General features: G+C 40.9%; 2 pseudogenes; one reads left to right on the top strand and one right to left on the bottom strand.

Annotated features, from left to right (window-relative positions):
- Window positions 1-3149, bottom strand: part of LOC102853379 — a 142934-nt pseudogene extending 139785 nt beyond the window's left edge.
- A 59-nt stretch (window positions 3150-3208) lies between these two features.
- LOC102873153 lies at window positions 3209-4054 on the top strand (annotated as a pseudogene).
- Window positions 4055-4964: the final 910 nt, after the last annotated feature.

Here is a 4964-nt window from a genome sequence, read left to right as displayed (position 1 = left end):
ACTCCCTCATTGGTACACAATCCCTCCCGCACCTCTGAAGTTTATAGTCCTTCGTTTTAGTCCTAGGTCCATGATCCACCTTGAGTTGGTTTTTGTGTACGGAGTAAGGTATGGATCTTGCTTGAGTTTTCTGCAGAGAGTTTTCCAATTTTGCCAACATCATTGTTAAAAAGGCTGTCATTTCCCCACTTAACTGAATTCATCTCCTTGTCAAAAATCAGTTGACCATAGGTAGATGGCTGATTTCTGGGTTCTCAATTCTATTCCATTGATCTATGTGTCTGTTGTAACAGTACCACGCTGTCTTGACCACCATGACAGTGTAGTAGGATTTGAAATCAGGGAATGAGATGCCTCCTACCTTATTTCTCTTTTCAAGGAGTGCTTTGCTTATTTGAGGCTTCTTTCCATTCCAAATGAAACTGGAGATTGCCTTTTTCATCTCCTTGAAGAATGGGATTGGTATTTGTATTGGGATTGCACTGAACGTGTAAATTGCCTTTGGTAGTGTTGCCATTTTCACAATATTGAGTCTTCGTATCCATGAGCAATGGATATTCTTCCACTTCTCAAGGTCTCTTTTTGTTTCTTATAGTAATATTTTATAATTTTTTTATAGATCCTTTGTGATTCTGGTTAGAATTACTCCCAAGTATTTAATCTTGTGAATAGCTATTGTGAAGGGTATTGTTTTTCTTAGCTCCAGTTCTGTATTCTCTTTGTCACTGTAGAGAAATCCAATTGATTTTTGTATGTTGATCTTGTATCCTGCCACTTTGCTGAATTAGTCAACTATGTCCAGTAGTTTTTCTGTTGAATCTTTAGGGTTTTCTAAGTATACTATCCTATCATCTGCACAGAGAGATAATTTTACCTCCTCTTTGCCAATTTGGATACCTCTTGTATCTGTATCTTATTGCTATCACAAAGATTTCCAATACAATATTGAATAAGAGAGGTCATAGTGGCATCCTTGCCTAGTGCCTCTTCTTAAAGGGAATGCCTTTAACTTCTCTCCATTGACAACAATGTTGTGGAGCCTTGTTTTTTACCAATTCTTTTAGAGCAGCTTTAAATTTTTCCTTCATCACCACAAGCTCTTGCTCATACGTTGTTTCATTAAATTCTTCTATCAACCAATTCCTTTTGGTACAATGATTCTGTATAGTCTTCCCATCTTCGTTCAATGCTTCCTGGATCATTTAATATTTTGCCCAAAGCATCCTTAAGTATTGCAACTCGAGGCTTGAATATGTTCTTCAGTTCCTCCAGCTTAAAAAATGCTTTGGCCCCTTTGATTTTCTGACTCTGGCTCTTCGCACATTTCATTATAATACTTTACTTTGTCTTCCTGCACTGCCCTTTAAATTCTTATGTTCAGCTCCTTAATATCTTGATTTCTTCCCTTTGCTTTGGCTTCTCAGTGCTTCAGTGCAATAGTCAGAGTCTCTTCTGACATTTATCTTGGTCTTTTCTTCCTCCTCTGTCTTTGTAATGATTTTTAAAAAAAATTATTATTATACTAATTTGTTTACAAAATCAGAATGCATTATTTTCCAGAACATATTCTTCCCCTAGCCCCCCCCCGCCCCCATTCTTCCTGGATGATATTCTTGATATCTTCCAACAACTCATCATTAGTATTCGATGCCTAAAACTTGTTCCTGAGATGATTTTAAAATTCAGGTTGGATAGACTCAAGTTCAAATTTTGGTTCCTGTGGATTTGATTTATTCCATTTTAGTTGTGCCAAGAAATCTGGGACACAACCACCATGCCAATGGACTGGAAGAGATCGATATTTGTTCCCATTCCAAAGAAAAGTGGCCTGACATAGTGACGGACTTATCGAACAATATCATATCACATCAAATCTCTGAAGCCAAATGAATTAAAACAAGACCACAGGTCTGCCCGTGCTTCTAGTTCCCCTTGGCTCCCATCAAAAGGCCTCCAGTGATCCAACCGGGACACAGAGACCTTTTCCACCACAGAGAAAGACTGCACCTCTGAAGGCAAAAGCAAATGAATTAAAACATGGTCCACCCCGCTTGTGGTTGCTGTGAAATTGAACACTGTGACACTGATCTGTCAATGTGAGAATGGTTATTCACTGTGGACAGTGTTTGCTGGAGCTCCACAATTAAAACAAGCTTGGAAGCAGGAGTGGCATCCACTTTTGAAATAGCTTGCCTCTGGAAACCCTCTGAACTGGGTGGTTGGAAAGATATTGAATGATCCACGAAGCATGGAAAAAAGATGGCAGGACTACATAAAGTACCAAAAGAACTGGCAGACAGAATAATTTAATGAAACAACATATGACCTTTAGGCAATGGTGATGAAGAAGGAAGTTCAAGCTATGCTGAAGGAATTGGCAAAAAAAAAAAAAAAGAAAACAATGCCTTAGGAATTGATGGAATACCAACTGACATATTTCAACAAACAGATTTTCCCTGGACAGGCTCACCAGATTGTTCTAAGAAATCTGGAGGACAGCTACCTGGCCCACTGACTGGAAGAGATCCAATTTTATTCCCATTTTAAAAAATGGTTATCTAATAGAATATGGAAATTATCAAACAATATCACTAATACCACACCCAAACAAATCCTCCTGAAAATGATCTAAAAATGACTGAAATAATGCATTAACTACAAGGAACTACCAGAAATTAAAGCTGAGTTTAGAAGAGACCATGGCACTAGGGATATCATAGCCAATAACAGATAGATCTTGGCTGAAAGCACAGAATGTCTACCTGTGTTTCATCGACTATGCAAAGGCATTTGTGTGATTTACAACAAGCTGTAGCTGACATTGAGAAGAATAGGAATCACAGAACACTTGATTGTGCACATGTGATACCGACACTTGGAAAAGGAAACAGTCATCAAAACAGAACAAAGAAGAAGTCTATGTGGTTCTGGTTCTTTATGAAGTTTTGATATAAGGCCTCTCTGGAAATTCCATGCTGTACTGTAGCTGATAGTCTAATGACCTTCCCTTGCTTCCAAAGGCAGCAACCCAGGCCAGGCCTGCAGTAGATGAGCTTGTTCTCTGAGGCAGGGCAACACACCAATTTCCTGCCCTCTCGTTCCCAGGGGTGCGTGGCCGGCAGAGGGCGGTCGCCCGCCTCCTTCCCCATCGGGGCGCCGGGGACTTCTTCTGGGGAGATTGAACTGGCCTGAGTTTTGGAAGACGATAATGTGTGACCAGCCAGAAACTAACACCAAGGAGGCCAAGTGGCAGAAGGTCTTGTATGAGCAACAGCCCTTCCCTGATAATTATGTGGATCGGAGGTTTTTGGAAGAACTTCGGAAAAACATCGATGCTCAGAAATACCAATATTGGGCTGTCGTGTTTGAGTCCAGCGTGGTGATTCAGCAGTTGTGCAGTGTGTGTGTGTTTGTGGTTATCTGGTGGTATATGGACGAAGGTCTGCTGGACCCTCAGTGGCTTTTTGGGACCGGCCTAGCTTCCTCACTGATTGGGTATGTTTTGTTTGCTCTCACTGATGGAGGTGAAGAGCACAAAAAGAGTGCGCTGGTTTCCATCACTTTTACATATGGCCTCTCACCAGTCCTGAAGACCCTGACAGTCAGTCAGCACTGACACCATCTACGCTCTGTCAGTCTTCATGCTGCTAGGCCACCTCATCTTCTTCGACTGTGGTGCCAATGCTACACTGTCTTGAACATGGTCATCTTTGCGTCTGTCTGCCTGGCCTCACGCCTGTCCCAGTCCTTACATGCCTTCATCATGGTGACATTTGCCATCCAGATCTTTGCTCTGTGGCCCATGCTACAAAAGAAGCTAAAGGCTCGGTCTCCTCACAGCTATGTGGGAGTCACGCTGCTTTTTGTGTTTTCAGCTTTAGGAGGCCTGCTGTCCATTAGTGGTGTGGGAGCCACACTGTTCGCCCTTCTGCTTATTTCCATCTCGTGCCTCTGCTGTTTCTACCTCATTCGCCTGCAGCTTTTTAAAGAAAACATTCATGGGCCTTGGTATGAAGCAGAAATCAAAGAAGATTTATCCAGGTTCCTCAGCTAATTCAGGGATCCCTTCACTCTGTTATTAAGGCAAGCTGATAAATTAGACTCCCAACTAGTATAGGATCTGAAGACAGAATTCCATTTTGGAAGTACATGCTTATGTGGGTGTAAGAGCAGAAATAGAAAGAAAACCAAAGGTAGAGATGGTGAAAGTCTTCATCCTTTTCTGTTATTATGTGGGGACCTCTTGAATTGTTGCCTCTTAATTTATTTGCAGTAACAAGTGAAGTTATGTGGCTTCTATTTATTAAAGAGATAACAATACCGTAAAAACAAATAAACAAACAAACAAACAAAGAACAAGGAAACACTGCATGGTTCAAAATCAGGGAAAGGATGTGTACTTTCTCTATACATTTTTGATCAATATGCAGAACAGATCATTCAGAATGGTGGGCTTTATGAGGAGGGATAATATGGCATCAGGATTGGAGGAAGACTCATCAACAACTTGCAGTATGCATATGACAACGTTGCTTGCCAAAACTGAGGAAAGCCTGAAGATTTTGTTGCAGAAGGTCAAGGACTGCATCTTTCAATAATAATTGAAGCTCAACATCAAGAAAACAAAGATTCTCACAACTGGGTCAAATGATAGTACTATGATAGGTGAAGAAGGGACTAAGGTTATTAATTTCAGCTTGCTTTCTTCTGCAAGCAACACTCTTGACACCAGCATTCAGGCAATCAAAAGACAAATTGTATTAAGAAAATCTGCTCCAAGGGACCTTTCTAGAATCCTAAAGAGCAATGGTATCTGTCTGGAGACTAAGGTACACCTGAACCAGGCCTTGGTATTTGCCATTACTTGCTATGCATCAGAGAGTTGGACAATGATTTAGGATGACAGAAAAAGGATCGATACCTTTGAGTTGTGCTGGAGAAGAGTAGTGAACATTCCATAGACT

Source organism: Elephantulus edwardii, unplaced genomic scaffold, assembly GCF_000299155.1.
Source record: "Elephantulus edwardii isolate Elephantulus edwardi_28Jun2011 unplaced genomic scaffold, EleEdw1.0 scaffold00009, whole genome shotgun sequence".
Classification (NCBI taxonomy): Eukaryota; Metazoa; Chordata; class Mammalia; order Macroscelidea; family Macroscelididae; genus Elephantulus; species Elephantulus edwardii.
The sequence above is the reverse complement of the archived record's forward strand: the minus strand, read 5'-3'. Positions and strand labels throughout refer to the sequence as shown.